Genomic DNA, 20,185 nt, shown 5'->3' with positions numbered 1-20,185 from the left:
ATCGCAATATATCAACATAGCAGTTTTATTGATTTGAAGGGATTTTTTAATTAATTACAGGGGGGCCCATTAAGGGTAAATTATACAGTTTCGGTTACTCTTTATTGTTATTCATAAACATATAAAATCTTGCTTAGCAAAATTAAATAGTTGTCACATTGAATTTTTTTTCCGATTTCCCTAGTTTGGTGCGATTTTGTTTCTCTGAACACGTAAAATTTCGGCAGCTCTCAAAAAAATATGAGAAAAAAATCCTTTCTACATAAAAAATATATTGCACTTAAATAGGTACATAGCCGTATTTTGTATTAAAATAACACTAAAAGATGTAATTTCTAAAATACCGAAAAAAAATTAATATACAGTGGAACCTCCATTAAAGAACACTCCCCGTTTGTGGACACCTCCCGTTAACGGACACTTTTCCGATTCCCGATCCCGTGGAATAGAGCTTTAATGTATTTTACTCCTCGAAAGCGGACAGCAAAATCCGGCAAACTATATATTTTTTTTTTCCAAACTTTTAATTTTTGTTTATAAATCGAGAATATCATATGCAACGGTGATTATGTGTAATCCCAAGATCGTATTGGTAAATATGGTAATCCGTCAATTAATTACTTGATTAACTGAACATAATAATGGTCCAGAATGCTGATTCTGAATGGTAATGTTAGTTTTGTTTGCATGTTGATATGTATGAAGAACGCCAACATAACCGATAATGTATTTGAACGTTTGTTTCTTCTTTACACTTATTTTAATTAATTTTTTTTATTGCAAAATACGTGTAGTGAACGCAAGGATAAAAATAATTACGGGTTAATGAAGAAAAGAAACGTTATAAATTTTTTTGTATTTATCAGACTTTTCAAGTTTATTTGGAAATTATGCATAACCGCCGATAAAAGTGGTAAATTAGTGAAATTTAATCAAACTTTCTCTTTTACCCACCGTAATATATAGGAACCAATTGCGACCGAAGTCAAACGTCGTATAATTGTGGTTCTACAGTATATCGTACTTCCCAATAGCGGACACTCCCCGTTAGCGGACAAAAGTTTTGGTTCCATGGGTGTCCGTTATCAAGAGGTTCTACTGTAATCGGTTTATTTTCACCATGCATTTGTCATGTACAGGGTGGTCATAAAATAACTTTGCCGATATACGAGCCCCTAGCGGCCGAAAAATATCAACGAATGCGTATGAAGTTCGAGATTTCAGAGTATGCGCTCGAAAATAAGAAAAGCCCCCTAGCTTTCACGGTTACGGCCACAGCAGAAATATTTCGAAAAACTCGAATGACAGCTTTTATGCATTGCTAAGTGATCGACACAGTAAAAGCAATTAATGTCATTGGAACGGTACCTGTAGCATGATAAACGCTGGCACTAGATGCAGACAAAGAACTAGATGCTGCATAATAATAAGCTGGTATTACATTTCAAATGACTTGCACTCAGCAATAACGAACAAGCAAAAATTTGATGATATTGTTGCATGTTTTCCCCGAAGGTCCAGAAGCGGGACAAGCATTCTCAGAAATCGTAGGCTCCAAAGCAGAATATGCCGAAGTCTGCGACTTACGTCGCAGAACAATCGGGAAGAATTTTAAGAACAATGTAGAAAACACTATTATGGGAACTGCAGAACATTTCCAGTCAGTCGAGGGCTCACTGCAGAACAATGCAAAACATTCTGCTTTAGGGGTCGTAGGTAAGAAAGTGATCCCTCATACTATTACAGAATCTTATTTCATACCGATACAATCAGCCATTTTTCCCAATCTGCTATTTTTTGTTATCATTTGATCATTTTTGTCGCACCACGGTCATTTTCTGCACACGAGATCTAATTAGACCGGGACCTACAATATATTGCCGATTCCGAACGGCAGGCTTGTTTTTTATACTCATCGAGAGGTTGGTGAGCTAATTCCTTCGATGGGTGACTCCTTGCGGTAGCAATTTTTTTGCTGCGGTCAAGTCGCCGTTTTTTGTTGTACCCCTGTGTCAGGAAAGTTTTCTGACAAGGACGAACCGGGTATCGAACTCGCGACACCTGTAAACATCCTTTGGTACTTTAGACGAGCATCTTATCGACATGGCTATCGCGCCATTTTTTTTTTTTTTTTTTTTTGTTATCTAGGGCAGAATTTTGAAATTAGTGCTTACCAGGGCACCCTTGGCCCAATATCATGGAAACCAAGAACGTCTTAGACAGTCATTTACTATATTTTAATCCTAATTTTTGCACTTTTCTGAAATGCGTCTAGCACATGCGTTAGCAGTTACTTGTGCAACCTCGGGGTCCGCGGACCACATTTTAAAAACGCACTGACTTAGGAAAGAAACCATAACCATATTCATTTTTACGTTCGTGAGGTGCATAGAATGAGAGTACTCCTTCAGAACAAATCTTGTGTGAAGGATATTTTTCTTAGTTATACATAATTTTTCTTTCATTCTCATGTCCAGAATCGGGCTTTATTCGAAAATCCTTGTTTGAAGGTTAACCTTTTGTGATCCTATGTCGAGGTGGAATCGACATCAGAAAAAGGAGGTACTTCATTGTTGCAACAACCCCTTACGGTCACAGGAAGGCCCCTTTGAATTGGGCTTCTAAGCAGAACACGGTGTTCTCCGCTAAGAAAGAGAACACGAATGTGTGTCCTTGGGTCTATACCCTCTTTTTTTCGTTTTTTATCGATAAACTCGATCGAGGTATCGATGGGATTTGTTAGCGAATTCGCGGATGGGATAATGGGGTGGGGGGAAATCCAACCGATAGGGAGGTGCTCCAGACGAACTTGAATATGATTGCTGCATGGGCTCATGAATGGAGCATAACCTTTAGTGTTGATAAGTGCATGGTCGCTCATTTTGGTTCAAACAACCCACGTTTTACATTCGAGTTGAATAGTTACACTATATTACTGTCCCGGACGCAACTAGGATCACCGATTTAGGAATTCTCATTGGCGAGCGAATTCTCATTGGGTTAGGTTTTTCTGAACATTGTTTAACGGTGGTCAAAAAAAGCGAATAGAATACTCAGCTTCATTCTTAAAAAAAGTCTCTTCGCGTTCTCCTGAAATCATTATTCCGCTTTACCGAGGCTTAGTTCGTCCTGGACTGGAGTATGCCTTAAGGTTTTATAGACCTTACCTAGAGAGGGACATATAGACTTGGTTGAAGAGATGCAGAAGAAAGCTACGCGTGCTCTTTAGGGCATAAGGCTTACGCTATGCAAAAACCAAACATGGCCCCCGCTCTGTCCCTTGTGAGAAGGCTTACGCTATGAAGAAAGACTGGATTTCTTGAATATGTTTACATTGGAAGAACGTAAATGTCGAGGGGATATGATCGACGTGTTTAAAATTTTCAGCGGGATTGATCAACAGTTAATACACCGTCAATCAACTGCTTGGTCATGTGTCTGGTTTTACAGTATCGTTTGGTAAGGGATAATTCCATGTTGTCGTGTCGCAAGTTTTTTCTAATAGGGTCAATAAATGGAATACCTTACCTCCGGAGGAGTCATGAATTCTAACATAACACGTTGAAAAAGAAGTACGATACTTAGTGGGATAAATCGAGTAGCTATCCATACTTAGATTAAGACAACCATAATCTTTTTTTTATGGGCACAATGTATATTATACAGTACTAATTATTAGTTTTTCCTCACGTGATATATGCTTTTATATTGGGTTGCTGTATTTTTTGGGCATCTTTTCTTTCAGCCACTTCGTTGGGAATTTTGCCTGTTGTGGCTATGTTATTTGTATAGGCTGAACTGAACTGAGCACAATCAGGCTCGCTGTCGCATTAGCGATGTAAGCTCAGTGCCCCGGAGGGTGCGGTCGTGCCAGAAGAAACTAAAGTCGATAGTCCAGCCGGTTAATCAAAGGAACAGAAGAGATAAAAAAGAAAATTGAGAAAAAATAAAAAGGTAACAGAAAATGGCATAAACTATATACTGTACATAAAACATCATAATGACACATAAAAAATGATATCAGCAACGAAGGCACAAAATATGGGGAAGAATTTATAGGCTATACAAAACGAGTAACAGCTAAAATCCAGGAGACTACCTCATTGTGGGAAAGGTGATATAAAGTACGAACTGCACCAACAAAGTAACGAAAACAACCTCTGGACAGCAAAGGGTTATCCTTAATGTTGATTCAATGAGATGCGTTCTGTTCCCAGGAAATGTAGCCCGTTGTTCGGAGATGATCGCTATGGAAAGTTTGACTATACCTTAATGTACCCATAAAGTACTTCGTAAATGGGTCTTATACTGCTTATAATTATACAAATACAACGCCAGAACAGGCAAATTGCCCAACGAGGTGGCTGACTTAAGAACACCATGGATCACCGAGCCTTTTTTTTGGAGGCCCTACCTACTACTGCTACACCACACATGCACCCTGCCCACACCCCGCCCCCGCGGAACCCCCAACGAATCGGTACATGCGGGAATGTACGTGTAGTGAAACCTGACGAAGTTTTTTTGTTTCTCTGTAATGCTTGTTATGTGTAGTGCTGCCATCTACGACCAGTTTTTCTAACTATGAGTGAAGTGTTATGATTGAATGATTTATCGTTGTAGGACTGTTGCTCTCTGTGGCGAGACTTTTTAACGGGGAGATCGGCTCGCATTTGCGCCTTGAAGTTGGGAACCACAGAAAATCAACTTCAGCCGACCACCACTGTGGGGTTCGAACCCGGATCCTCGCATCGCGAGTCCGTCACTATAACCACTCGACCACCACAGCGGCGTGGTGGTTATTTACTCATGGCAGAGGGAAATCCTATCTCGAACGGGCCTGTTCTCACAATTGCATGTGTATCTCAAACATTTATAGTCAATAATTAAAAAAATATAGGATATTGCGGTCCAGAGAACACCTTGTATTAATGTATTTATATGATTTGAATAGTTATGAAATGCCATTTATTGGTTGCCAACTTACTTTTCTATTATTGTTGAAGAATGCACAGCAAATATGTCTTCTATACACATGGTATTTCCCTCCAAAACGGCGCGGGTCACAAAAATCGTTCTTGCTTGGCCTTCCAAGAAATAGGAGACGTGTACCTTTGAGCATTTCTGCTGGTAATTATAGAAACTTCATGAACAGGTCACGGGTAAAAATCGAATGTTTAGGAGTTGCTTAGAAGCATCAATGCCGAAACGAGCTCAATATATGCACTACCTTTATTTGAAAAATGAGAAAACTGTTGCTTGAGAGAAACATTGTGTGTGTGTGTGGGTTTCCCATTTTTGAAAAGTAACTAAAGTTATCCAAGTGAATCGATTCATAAAAAAACTTTAGGAAATCATCTCTTGCATGAGGAGATAAAATCAAGACTTAATATTGTTCACAATGTATTGTGTTACCTAATTCAACTCGCTAACAAACTATTTGAAAAAAAAGGTATGACTGGACGTTCGAAATTATTCGATAAGATAAAAAAAAACAATGCTTCCGTGACATAAAGAATGTCCCATATTGTATTGACCTCACCTGTTGACAAACATTGTGGTCCATAAAAGTATTACGGCGATTCATATACAACAGCGATGCGTGAGGAGAAAAGAAGCCACACACTCTCTCTCTCTCTAGGTTGATGGACACATGATATAGTCCAGCAATGTCCGCAGAGAATCAACGCCCCAGAAGACGCAAAAAAAAAAACAAAAAAAAAAACCAGAAATAGGTCATCAACAAATACCACCTTTAACAAACCGCGAAAGCAACTTCAAGAGGTTCAACCTCACCTCATCGGGATATAAACCAGTTCCGTAATACATTCGATTAATTCATCAGTCATTAGCTCAGGTGCTTAAGAAACCAATTATCTCAGACGTTCGGTAGAACAGAAACAAGTATGCAAATTTTCTTCCAGTACTTTGAATCGTTGCTAATAATCTCTCGGCAAATTACTCGATGCCCGCCGTCTCGGTGATGAAAGTAAAGGTGAAGCCACACTACTCGTAATCGACCAGACAACTCGTCTGGAGTTTGTTTTTGGTCCACGTTCTCAGAAGTTGTCATCCTTTGGCTCCAAAGGCACCGGAAGTGAAGAATCAATCACAAAAGCAAGCAGTCAACTGATAACTAAGGTGACTTGAATAATACCGAGCAGACTCGTCGCCCTCCATTAACCCGGGTGTTCCTAGGAACAGGTTTTATGCGCCGCGTGCAACGTGAATCACCCAGCGCGACACGCTGTTCACTCACCAATAACAAGAAAATCAGTATGACTGTTTTCCTACAGAGCGCAACGCGGCTAATGACAGCGCTTTACGTCGGGCGTGATTGGCGAACTGCTTCTGGAGGAGTCAAATGCGTCGTGCGCAGCGCGTTTTGCCGATGTTCTCTTCACACACACTCTTGTGTTTTCTTTCCCTTCAAACCGAAGCATGCAGACGGCAGAGTAGCTGATGCCAAGGCCATATACTATAATATAGCTGTCCTGATCTGATGCGCCACGATAGGAAAACACAAACGCGTAGCATGATTATGTAACACGTTTCTGCTGGCTCAAAATGGTCTAATTCGGTTCACACGGCGCAAAAAAACATTCCTAGGAAAACCCAGCTTTAAGGCAACAAATACTGGGCAGAATAATCGTCCTCCATCTTCACTTTTTTTGTTTCAAGTGGTCTAATCTTTAAAAAAAAAAAAACTTATTTTCGTAAAAATCTCAATAGTGTATAGTAAATTGAAATTAAATTTTTTATACTATATAAAATGTTATATTTTTGCTGACGTATCTAAACAAAAGCTATGTAAAAAAAAACCTGGTAATTCACATCCATACTTGACCCAGGCCCGCCAGATGCCACCCGAGTTGTCCAAACGGGCTGACGTTTCCTACAGGGTGTCCCTTGGCTGCAAATTACCGGCGAACCATTGATCCTAGAAGCATACTTCTGATTAGAAAAAAATTTCCAAATAAGGGGCCATTCAAGTATTACGTCAGCAGATTTTTGGCCCCCTCCCCCTCGTCAGCAAAATTTTGTCAGCAGCTTAGAAGATATATCTTCAAAATGGGTGGTTGATGACGTAAGCAACCTTCAAACCCCACCCCCTCCCGTCATCGAAAGTCAGCAAATCCGAAACCCCTTTCCCCCATTGATGCTGACATAATATTTGAATGACCCCTAACGTGTAGAAGTCATCAGATACGCCATACATATTGCAAGGAGTTGTGTATAGTTATTACTTTATATAGTTAGTGATGAGAAAATTGAATTTTTATTTGGCCACACCATTCCAAAAAACCCAGTTAGAGAAAATTGTTGCCGTCTTTTCTCAAGGCAAAAAAACCCCCATGTTTTTAAGTGAGATATTTGCATTCAAAATACCGCTAAAAGGTGGGAAAGAACAGGATAATTAGCTTTTCCGTTAGTTTGTCGTTCTTTCCCTCGTTTTTAGCTATTTTTTAAATTCAAATATCTGAACGAATATTGCACTTATAACAATGAATGAAAATGAACACAGAAATATGGAAATTTTTTTTGTTGGCCTCAGAAGAGAAAAGGCAACAACTTTCTATTTGTACTTTTTAGGACAGGGTGACCGAATAAAAAGTTAACTGTTTTATTTTAAAAACACTACCACCTCTTGCAATATGAATGATATATATTTTAAATCTACCTTTTTGAATGATTTTTCCAATTGGAGGTATGCCTCGAGGATCAACGGTTCCCCAATATTAAGTCATCATCCAGTAGGCAACGTAGGCGCGTTCGGACAACTCAGGTGGCATCTGACGTGTCTGAGTCAAGTGTGGATGTGGATCACAATTTTTTTTTGCATTGCTGGCGTATCTAAACATAAGCCAAGACCCCCAATCATAGCATTTTACAGTAAAAAAAATTTAATTTCAATTTACTAAAGATTATTGACGTTTTCACGAAAATAACTGCGGCAGATCTTCGCACAAAAGTGGCGGATGAGCCCGCCTTGGATCACCAGGGGCTCTATTGATAACAAGGCTGTTTCCATCGTCGACTCGAGTAGCACTCGGGAGTGACAGCTTAACACGAACCTTGTTGATGTACCGACAAAAAATGGTACTTGGAACAGGAGTAGATTTTTGTAATGGCAAACGTAAAAAACTGGTTTAAACTGTCAAAAACCTAAGATAATAAAACACTTTTTTTTAAAGTAGATTAAAGTATGTTATATTTTGAATTATAATTACTGGGAAAAATATCTATTTTGCTATTTTAAATTTTCTGACCTGCCCAAAACTTTATTCCATATAAAAAATTTTCAGCAGCATCTGCTAATACACTAATATTGAATTCATTTATTCTCACCTAAAAATTTCTTGGCTCAGGTTGTATACATCCAGTTGAAGAGTATTTAGAATCAAAGCAGAGCTATAGCAGGACTTGATACCCAAAGCATTGTTTTGCACGTTTAGATACAGCTTCAACTAGAAAACCATTGCATTATACATATAAATACTAGCCTAGTAAATGTACCACATCATAGTCAAACTCAGTTATTCTTACTTTTGTAATAAGAATAAGTTACAGGAGTTTCTCAAGCATCATGTACAAGCCAGCGCTGTCAAATTAAAGGACATTTTAGTCCTATAATTAAGAATTTTGATTGCGATATATATTCTAATACTTCCCAGTACGATCCAACCCACACGGGTAAAAGGCTTACATCCCGGAAGGGACAGAGCCTGGTTCGTGTCTGGTCTGACAGATATATCCTAATGTTATACACAATAAAGGTATTGTTTTAAGTATCAATGATTACCTAGATAATTTAATAACAGAAAACAACATTACATATGAGTACTTAAACACAACTATCTGTTATAAAAAGAACACCGCAAATGTTTAAATCTATAGGCTACGGTGAAAGAAGTTGAAGAAATTTCAGGTCAAAAACCAACTTGAATTGAATATCAACTCAGTAAATTTTTTTTTCTTCAGCATTTATGCTATGCTTTATTCAAATTGTATAGTTTATAAGAAAAAAAACATTGACCAAAATAATTTTGTAGAGAGTATAAAAAAAATTATTTTACAATCAATATATATGTATCAAGTATTTATTCTTTGCATAACATAGTCACTTTAAACATAACACGCCATTAACGTGTGTATTTTACAAAGGGAATTTTATATTGAAAAGCAAATATTTGAGGTTTTCGACGTGATGGTTTAAACTGACCATCAAAAACCTGCCCACCCCGACTTCGAATACCCGTACTTCACGGGAAGACCCAACTGTCGCACGTTGCTTGTTTCGTGACTTGCCATTTTATCCACGTTACTTACAAACTAGGGAAATTACGTGCACAAGCAGCGTTGATCCACCATTGAGAGAGGAGAATCAAATTCCTCAATGCAGGCTCATATTTCTACATACGTGATTTGATGAGCTCGCGAGTAACGGGGGTTCGGATAATAAGTCGCAAGCAAACGCGTGCCAGATGAGTCGGGGCGTCTACTTAAGATATACTTGTCATCGGTACATCAAAAAGCAAAATATATATTATTTCCATGTATGTTTTATTCAAAATAATCTAAATCGCAAGTACGGTCGTATTTTATATTTTGCCTGAAAATCACCGGGCACTTTAGAGTATGCCGGATTCTGTAATTTGCCGGTGAAATATACAATTAATTTGAAAATTTTTGTCACACCACGGTTGTTTAAGGCTCAATCATGACCTCAAGAGGTCTAGGTGTCTTCAAATACTGCTATTATAGTTTAAAGCACACACATTCCAAAACAGATGACAATTTCCCGGCAATATTTTTCGGTGAGCGAAATATCAATATTTCATTAATTATGTAATGCTGTACCAAGATCACACAGCATTCGATTTTTACTTGTGAGCTGTTGATGAAGTTTCTATGATTACCAGCAGAATGGCTCAAAGTTACGCGTCTTCTATTTCTTGACAAGTCAAGCAAAAACGATATTTTACCCTTGCATTTTGGAGAGAAATTCCATGTGTGGACAGGGGTGGCTTAAACGAGGGCGCAAGGGGGTGCGGTGCACCCGGGCGACAGGTTGTTGGGAGCGGCAGCTGACTTTCGTTAAACTCCAAATGTTTAAAAAAATTCCCAGTAGCAAAAATTAACATGACATTTACGGCTTTTGAGTCATACCTCGACGACGGAGATGTTTAGAAAACTTGTGGGAACAGGTAGACTTGCCTGGGACTCAAGGCCTTAGCGGGGGGGGGGGGGGGGGGGGGGGAACTTAGGGGTCTGATTTCCCCCCCCCCCGAAATGTGAGAAAATGACCGAAAAGGGGAAAAGATGGCCAAATCTATTGTTCTATCACTTTGGTCCCCCCGAACGAAATTTCTGGCAACGGGCCTGCTGGGACTGAACTGCCAGAAACAAGAATATTCTTACTCTATCAGGGGTGACTCGAGACAAAATCTCTACTCATGCGGTATCTATTTTAGGCACTTCCGCCCCCACAATTTTAACCACTATTTCCTGATAAAGAAAATAACTTAAAAACTATTTCGCCCTTTCACCTCGGATTTGCCCCCCCCCCCCTTGGAGCAGTACTAAACTGCTTCTGTACTCCATCACAAGGAGCAAGTGTATATATACATTTTGGTGTCCTCACCTAGTAATTTTTCCGGAACAATCCAATAAAGGCAAAGGAAGAATTTTGTTTCTCACATTGTGCTGTTCCTGGAGCGCCAGAGAAACGCCGTTTGAAATAAATTTCTCAATAAAAATCTTGTTATAAATCATCTTACGCTTGTTTGTTTGCATCCTTACACAAGTGGAAGTGGTGATGGCTCAATAAATGCTGTTTTGTGGATTAAGTTATCTGGAATGATTAAAAACGGTAAAGTTCTCCCCTACTAAAAAGCCAGAAACCCTCGTTTAAATCGGGACAGTTTCTTCATAAGCGGGACATATGGTCATGAACCTTGCTCGATAAATATGGTGAGCGCGATATTGGTCTAATGTAGCGGTTCTCAACCTTTTTTGACTCGCGGAGCCCTTTTCAGTATATAATTTCTATGGCGGATTCCTGTTTGACAAGAGAGCTTTTTGTGTGTAATTTTAATGGCGGACTCCTGCAACTTTTTTTTATCTATCAAATTTACTGATTTGTTTTATTTTCCTCGAGTCGCCGCGGAGCCTCTGGGAAGTGCACACGGAGCACCGGTTGAGAACCCCTGGTTTAATGAAAGAGAAAAAAATCAGGAACACCTCTCGAAGTTCTTCCACCAGGGTTGTCTTTAGGTGCGGCACATGAGGCTTTGCACCTGGGTGGCAGGTAAGCTTGAGCCACTCCTGTGTGTGGAGGAGACATATTGCTGTACATTCTTCAACAATAATAGAAAAGTAGGCAAACAATAAATGATATTTTAAAACTATTCAAATCAACGTAAATCATATAAATACAAGGTGTTCCCCCTGAAGAACAATTGCTTATATATTTTTTTAAATATCTACAATTGTTTTGCCATGTTTTTTTGCACTCATGGTATTTCATTTGATTAATATGTAACCGCTCAAAATTTTTCTCCCCTGGATATTTTAATGCTCGCCAATTAAAGGGTTAACCAATTAACAAAACCGTTACTTGAAATTTCAGTTTATCAGCGGCTCAACTTTGTGTTCCATGGATCCCTTGTGCCAATAAGATCGTGTCCAGGGACTCGCTGTGCTAATGAAGTGAAGGCCCGGACCCCTTTTCCAAATTGTATACTGTATATAGCAATTTGAAAGCAGTGCGTTCATTGTTTTCTCATCCAAGCTGACGAATCCCCGGAAATCTTTCCAAGGGATCCGCGGACCTCTGGGTGAGAACCACTGATTCAGGGGGAAGAGAGATGCCAAATCAAAGATCTAGTAGAAAAACATCAGCATATACAGACAGGGACCTCTATTCATGGCCATAAATCTGTTTTCTGGATGTGAATAAATATAAGAAGAGATTCAAAAATTCTGGCCACCCGCACGAATCAATCTAATATGCTGAGCATACTTGTCATATCCTGGAATTTCTCAACTCAGATCTTGTCGTTTTATAGATAATTGATTATTTTAGGTTATAGTCACCGATTTCGAAACTACTCCCGATCTCCACACTGTTGCTTATTTCCCTTAGGCCGGTCGTGAACTGGAAGCGACATGGAAGCGATGAACAAGTCCCGCACAGTTGTCTGCATTCGCAAGACTGATTTGCACAGAAAGGAGATGGTCGTCTACTAGAAAATATCTTTTCCAGCGACAGTAGCAAACGACCGACTGAATCCGAAAAAATGGGATCATACGCGTCTTGCCTCATCTGCACAAGTGCAGTACGGTTGTTTACTTTTTTTTCCAAATCCTTTTTTTTGCCGGCTTTGGGGTCTCCCTTTCTCGCATGAACGTGAAAATCTGGTAAATGCCTTTCATGGGTTGTGATGGCAAGTAATTATCGATTAAATATTATTCACAACACGAGTTCCTCCTTCGAGTTTTGTCATATGTTTCATTCGGGTTGTCCTTAATAAACGCAGGTCCTCTGGATTCATACTTCTCCAAAATTTTTGTTTCTCACCATTTCTTCAAAATTTACGAACACACTAGTCTGCATGGAGTACGTAAAGGTCGCCTTTCAGTGGACGACGTCTGCATAATAGACACTAGCGACGAAAACAATTGTATTGCTTTGTTCTACACCGCACATACTCGAGATGCGAGGCGAAAGAGGCCACTTTTTTCCCTTCGTTTAAAGAAGGATCATCATCATCACACCCTCACCCCCCCCCCCCCATTTCAGAACCTCTCCGCGGCCATTTTCTCTATCCTCCTCTTTTACTATGTGCGGACATCTCTTCCTTCACGCCATGTTATTTTGTTTAAATTTGAAGCCCTAAATTAGTGGAGGCCCGTACAAAAATCAAGTCCAGCTCGAACAGTCCCTAACATTTAAAGAACTGTTAGGCAAATGAACTTCCTCAGTGCTCACTTTCGTTATTTGAGCTGTTCCGTTTTTGGTGTATAAGACTTTTATGGTCACTTCTAAACGTGAGTTATCAATCATAGGTTTCTTTCTCACAAACTTTTCTATTGTGACGACTGACGAGTTTACCAAAGTTAGCAACGAGCAATCAAGGGTTTGATAACATTGTGATCTATGAAAGCCCGACGAGACCGGAGTGACGATTTACCGAGGTTTTATTGTATTACAAAGTGGCAGGTAGGTACTTTCCATGACAGTGAGAACATGAAAACAAAAATCAATCCTGGCAAAACAGGTGAACAGATCTCAGCAGATCAAATTAGAAATGATGGCAATACACCAGAATCATGCAAATCAGATGTTCTGTTAGTTTGTATCGTACATATCTGATCTGTCAAGCATAGTAAGAACTCGTATAAAACAATTTTACGGCGTCTTTTTTCAGGAAAAGCACGACCATTACCAATGGGCCATTCACAGAAAATCCGTATGGGAATGCAACCAAAAACTTTTCCTTGTGCGGTTCGTTGAGCACAGTAAATGCAATCGCGTTATATCCGGCATTCGTTTCTCCACGACCGAATTAGAAAAATAAAAATGTCGTTTCCTAGTGCACCTTTTTTTAGCCGAAACAACAGCTATTTTCACACTGTCTTTATTTCGCCATCGCTAATTTCTTAAAATATTTAATTTCTTATCAATTTTACATACGTAATAACATGGGAATCGATTAAAATTAGCTGGTCATTAAGAATTTTTTAATCGATTAATCGAATACTTTTCTTAACTATATAATATTGATTGATGCTATAAAAATATTTTTAATTCATTTCACTAGCCTCTTTGCCAGATGTAAACAAATGTAAAAAGATTAAAAAACTAAAGCCCCCCTCCCCCCCCCTTCCCCCGCTGGAAGTAATTTAATATGCTGAACATATTTTGTCGAAACCTGGAATTTCTTCACTCGACATTATATTACGTTTTTTTAAAAAATCGGTTATTTTAGGTTAGTCACGGATCTCGAAACTACTTTGATCATATATTGTTGCCTGTTTTCCTAAAAACATCTCCCAAATGGTACTTGTGAGTAGGGATGGGACGAATAGTGATTTAGCCGAATGCCGATTATTCGGCTAATGTCTTGGCAGAATATCAATTTTCTTAAAATTCACCAAAATTATAAATAAAATTATCATTTTTAATTGAAAATAAAATTATTGGTAATTCCAAATGATTAATGTTGAATTATTTTAATTTTATTTTAATATCAATTTTTATTTTTTTATTTAAATATTTAAAAACTAGAAAACCAAAAGATTTTTGTTGCGATGATACTGACAAATTTAATTGATATATTGTATTTTAATATTAGTGATACCTCAGTAACGAAGATGATTTGTTCCGGAACCACTTCATTAGCCGAACGTGATTTCCCATGGGTTTCTATGGAAAATCTTTCGATTCGTTTCAGCTCTGCCAAAAATTTAAAGATAAGTTTTTTAAAACACCAAGGGATGCCATAAAAAAGACAAACTGGTTGAAGGCTAAAATGAATAAAATAGCTTTAAAATTGTATAAATGAGAATAAACAGGAAGATGAGAGAGATGGTGATCTTTATTTTCCAGCATATAAAACAACACCTGCTTTAGTTTACTAAAGCTCGTGTTGACACAACCCAATCGAGTTCATAAGTGTCCCCATCCATTTGTGATTTGATCAGCTCATTTCTGAGTCTGATTCATGTAGATGGAGATGATCTCCCAGACTGTTCAGCTTGATGCTAAGAGTCTTGCACTGAAAGAACACATGCTCTGAAAACAGGCCATCTTTTTTCTTCATATAAATGCATTTTCTATTTTGACTGAACCTTTCATTTCATATGAAATGGTTCGAAGAATTTCAGAAAGAGAAGCATAGGTATACCTGAAAAACGATTCTGAGGTGGACATGAGAACCGGGCCCTAGTGACATTCAGAGGCACCGACGTGAAGAAAACATTGGGAGGGCTGAAAGTTGGTCGTCCCGTATATACGACTTGAGCGCGTAAGCAGGTGACGGAAAGTGCATAAAATTGTTTTTTCAGAAATTATTGGAGGGGCTCAGCCCCCTCACAAAATTTATTGGAAAGGGGCTCAAATGGCGACAGTAATTCTGATGATGATTGGGTTTCTTCGTTAGCATTCGTAAGCCGAGATATCACTGTACTTACAAAATCATTTTTTTTCCAACACTTGTTACAATTTTGCATCTAATTAAGAAAATGTCAACCATTATTTACTCTCAAGTATTAATGCACCATAAAATTTATAAGATTAATTTTTCCTCTCTAGATGTTCTTTGCCCCTCTCAGTAGCTCAATACGTTTCTTGTCAAGGTTCATTTTTCAGTTAGTGAACTTGCGTAATTCATGCTCACTTCCACATTATTGCGGTAGGATTCTATTTTCAGTTATGTTTTCCTTATCCTAAAAATTCACCGACATAACCTCTCGCACAGAAAGGGATAGGTATGCACCACACAAATAAATATCAGTAAATTGTTAATTTGTGAGAAATTCCAATTAATATAATCTTTTAAAATTAGTTTGTTGTGCCAAGATTTAGATATTCAGCCGCACCAAATAGCAGCCGAATATTCGTTCCATCTCTACTTATGAGGAGAGGGGTTGATGCTTTCAAAAATACTAAAAACTATTGTTTGTTTTTGCCTCAAAATTTATTGAGGCAATAAATTTTGGTCATCTTCTAAAACTCCCATCAAACTCAATTTGAAAATGAAATCATCAGTTTTCACTGAGTCGAATTGTATGCCCCATGCCAAAAAATTTGATCAAAATAATTCAAATATTTTTAAATATAGTCACTCATTAAAATGTTATATAGGTACCTAATTTAAGACATCTAATCGGTTTCGTTAAACAAATCAAGTTGAATAACAAACTTTCTACATAGATTTTGATCGAATTAATCGAGTCGATCAACTCGAAACTAAAATTTTTTACTGAGAATAAGAACTGATTGATTAACCGACCCGATTAATCGGAAAAGCCCTAGTAATATAACGTGGTTATTTGATGTGGAATAATTAACGACCCTTGCAAGTCTCGTGAGAGAGAAATCACTCCAGAAAACTCGAGTCATTTTTCAAGGCCGAATCTTCACATTCATATAGAGGATGCATTTTTTTTATATTAGTTGGGCAATGGCGGAAAACCTGTTCGCAAACTGTTGGTATTAAAAGTTCGCGCGCGCTTTTATTGTCTATAATAAAATTTCTGAATTTCGTAGTACATGCCCACGGTATTTTGAAAGTGGGTCGATGCGCCAGACACATTTAACAATTTGAATAAAGCATACATGCTCAACTAGTGGTACCGTTTGATGTGGCCCGTGGAGCTGAAACTATGTGAATAATAAATAGAAATCTGGAATATCCTAACAGATCGACAATTCTAGATTCTATGAAATTGAAAGTCTATGGCCGGGATTACACTATAAAAGTTTGATAAAAGTTATTTTATGAAACTTGAAGAATGCAACCAATAATCGTACCGGTTATATCGAAAATGCACAACAGATAGAAAGTCTCATTTTATAAACCTTTAAAAATGCAGCCAATAACTTTTATGGTAGCACTATAAAACCTTTACCACTTTTATTATTAAAGTTTTTAATGCAATCGATCAGCTTTTTGGTTGTATTTTTAAAGTTTTATAAAAGATCTTTTATAAAACTTCAAAAATTAAACCAATAAACCTTGGTTATATTCGCTCGATGATTATTATATAGTGTCACACTGTATTTTCACTCTCAAAAATGGTGCAGGGTAATTTTTGAACGTCTTTTGAGCATTGTTTTTAAATTGGCATCATATACCTCTATGACGGACGGTTGATGAAATAAAGGCCACAAACACTTACAGGACACCCTGTATATGAAGTAGGGGAGGGGAATCGGGGACATCTATTATTTCGGAATATACAGGTATGCTGAGAAAATGGCGTATGAAAAATTTTAAACACACATGTAAATTACAAAAATTCTTCACTGAAGGTAATTTCAAACTAATGAGAGAATTATCGAAACTAATGAAAATTTTAGAATTGATGTGTTAGAGTGATGTGAATTAACGGAAGAAATGATTCAAGAATTACTAAAAATTCAGAAGTAATGAAACAAGTAATTACAGAATAGATGAAAAAATGATACCAGAAAGAAAATTCCAGAATCGACGAAAAAAAAATTGCAGAATTGATACAAATTCATAATTAATTTAAGAATTGGTGAAAGGTTTCAGTAATTTACAGTGAGTGCGGGGCCATGTGCAACCACCTGTCGCGACCCCCCCCCCCCCATAAAGGTGGTTCAAACTTGAACGGCCCATCAAGTACAAATGACGATTTTTTGACAGGGCCATCTTGGGGGACAGAGCATCATGGGGTCCCGAGCCAAGTGATTTTTCTGACGCCCTACCCTGCAAATTCTTGAAAATTTCAATCTATTCTTATTTTTGTGACCCACCCCCCCCCCCTTCTCTTGGATGCCCGGGTGGGCCCATGCGTTAAGACGGCATTGTTTTTTGATTTATGTTACTATTACAACCTATGATCGATTTTCAGTGGATACTGCTAAGTACGGCTTATTTTCGTGTTCCCAACTTTTACTAATAGGCCTATTCATTAGGATTTTTGGTTTTTTAGAAGCTTAAAACTTTTTTTTTTTTAAAAAACTTTAAAGCAGAATTCACTATATTTCACCACTGTATCCAGCTTTCACCTGCTAATCTAATGCCCTTCTTAATGTTTGATATACAAATAAAAAGTGCCATGGGAAGAAGCTCGACGAACGAAAGTATTATTTGCTACGAAGGACAACGAGTGGGAGAGAATATGGCCACTTGTTGAAAACAGGGCCCAGATTTGACAGGAGGGGTTCTTGTCAAACAACAGGGTCCGATTTCCGCATATTTGGTAAAATTTTGGAAAATCAAAGAATTTTCCCTAAATCACATCATACTATTTCCGAAGTGCCCATTATTAGCAAACCCTATTAGATATAAATTTTAATGTTATACCAATCAGTAATAGACTTTACACAGCATGTACAATGCACCTATTGCAATATCAACTCCACGACAAAAATATGTTTCAATCTATCACTATCTTTTGTTTGATTCCTCAATTTCACATCTTTTTTGACCGTAAAATGATTTATGAAATGATAAGGTTTGATCAACTCGAAATCCTTAAATCTTCATGAAGAAATTCTATATATTTGCAATGCAAAACGTTATGCATATGATCTTGCAAACACTTTTACAAACAAACTGGAACAATTTTCATCCTTGATTCAGGTTGGTGACACAATACAGAAAGTACAGGAGTGCTGAAAAATATCTACACAACACACTAAATAAAAACTAATGAAAATCCAGAATCGATGAAAATTTAGAATCAATGAAAGACGATTTAAGAATTAATGAAAATTCGGATTTACTTGAAAAAAAAATTTGTTCGAAAATAAATGAAAATTCAATTATGAAATTTCATGAAAATTTAGAAATAATGAGAAATCCAAACTGATCAAAGAAATGATTGCAGAACCGATGAAAATTCTAAATTAACGAAAGAAACAATTGCAGAATCGGTAGAAATTTAAAATTAAATCAATTCAGAATTTATAAAAGAGATAAAGATATAATTTCAGAATTAGTGGAAAAAAAATAATTATACTAACATTTTTTTTCCAACGAGATAGTTGTTAGCTTCAGCTACGAAAAATTAATTGGAAACAGGTACACAGCAATTATTTCTTCTCTTACTTATTTGATCAATTTTTTTCTCGCCATGAAGTCATTGAATTTTTTTGACGGTGATACTAAATACTACCAATTATTTTAATAATTCATTGCAATGCCTTCAAAAATATCGTGATTTAGAAATTAAATTAAAGGAAAGATTATTGCCTTTCTTACCTTTTCATAAAAATCCATAGATCGCGCTCTTCCTATTATGCACACGGTCGCAAATTGTCACGTTCACGCAGTCGCAAATGAGACGAAAATAATAAGCACATGGCATCTAATGTTTACACATGTTCAAAAGTTAGGAAAATGAATGTTCGCGAAAATGGTTAATGCACGTAATTATGTATATCCAAAAATGTTGTCAAAATAGATGGATTTATTCACCTAAACATCACTAACTTAACTTAAAGGAGAACGCGCTTGTTGAGAGTTCAACAGCCAACTGACAAACACAATGCACATCATCAAAACTTTCAGGATGCAATTTTTTCGAGAAAAAAAAAACGAACAGTCGTACGTATCGCCATCTATTGGTGATCGTAAGAAGTAATGGGTCTCTGTCGGATCATGCATCAAAGGTAGTCAACATTTTTCTAGTCGTAAGCAGTGCCTGCAGGCTGCAGAGCCGCCCTTAGGGGTGTGCGACAGGTGCGGTCGAATCGGACCCCGCGTTTTGGGGGCCCCGCCATGGGCGGAGATACGGGCCCCCCCCCACCCCAGCGGCAGAGGCAAAGTTGACTGATCTAATGTATATATGAACTGACATCATCATCATCTTGCCCCTCCCCCCCAGAAATAATGACCGTGCCCCCCCCCCCCAGACTTCCAGGTCTATCTTCGCCTATGGGCCCCGCACTGACAGTAACGAAAAAATTTCTTTCATAAATTTCATCTATTCTATTCTGAATTTTCATCAATTCTCTCTCTCTCAACTTTCATCATTTTTGGAATTTTGAATGAGTTCGTGAATTCTGGTATATTCTGAATTTTCATCAATTCTAGAATTCTGAATATTCATCAGTTCCGGAATTCTATGAACTTTAATCAATTGTAAAACCATTTTTACATTTATTCTGAATTGAATTTACATTACTGAGAAATTGAATTGAACGTTAATGCCGAAACTGATATTTGGAAAGAAATGCGATTTTCCTCCTACCGGGAATCGATCCCGGGTTCCCTTGCATATCGGGCAAGTGCGCTATCCAATACACCATAGACACACTTTTTAATTCCTTTTTGAATTTACATTTATTCTGAATTGAATTTACATCATTTCTGAAACCATTTAGAATCAATTCTGAATGGTTTCAGAAATGATGGTTCCATCAATTTGGTTCCATCAATTCTGAATTGAATTTACATCATTTCTGAAACCATTTATTCTGAAT

General features: G+C 37.6%; 1 protein-coding gene across 1 annotated transcript in view; it reads right to left on the bottom strand.

Moving 5' to 3' along the window:
* LOC149074660 (tyrosine-protein phosphatase 10D-like) overlaps positions 1 to 19,252 on the bottom strand; it is a 403,111-nt gene extending 383,859 nt beyond the window's left edge. Inside the window, exon 1 of the mRNA XM_089247098.1 lies at positions 18,963 to 19,252. The gene's annotated coding sequence lies outside the window, so the exon portion shown is untranslated. The remainder of the gene's footprint in view (positions 1 to 18,962) is intronic.
* Positions 19,253 to 20,185: the final 933 nt, after the last annotated feature.

This window comes from Pholcus phalangioides, unplaced genomic scaffold (genome assembly GCF_987345545.1).
Source record: "Pholcus phalangioides strain wild (caught in Gottingen) unplaced genomic scaffold, Ppha-v1.0 ptg000017l_1, whole genome shotgun sequence".
NCBI lineage: Eukaryota > Metazoa > Arthropoda > Arachnida > Araneae > Pholcidae > Pholcus > Pholcus phalangioides.
The sequence above is the reverse complement of the archived record's forward strand: the minus strand, read 5'-3'. Positions and strand labels throughout refer to the sequence as shown.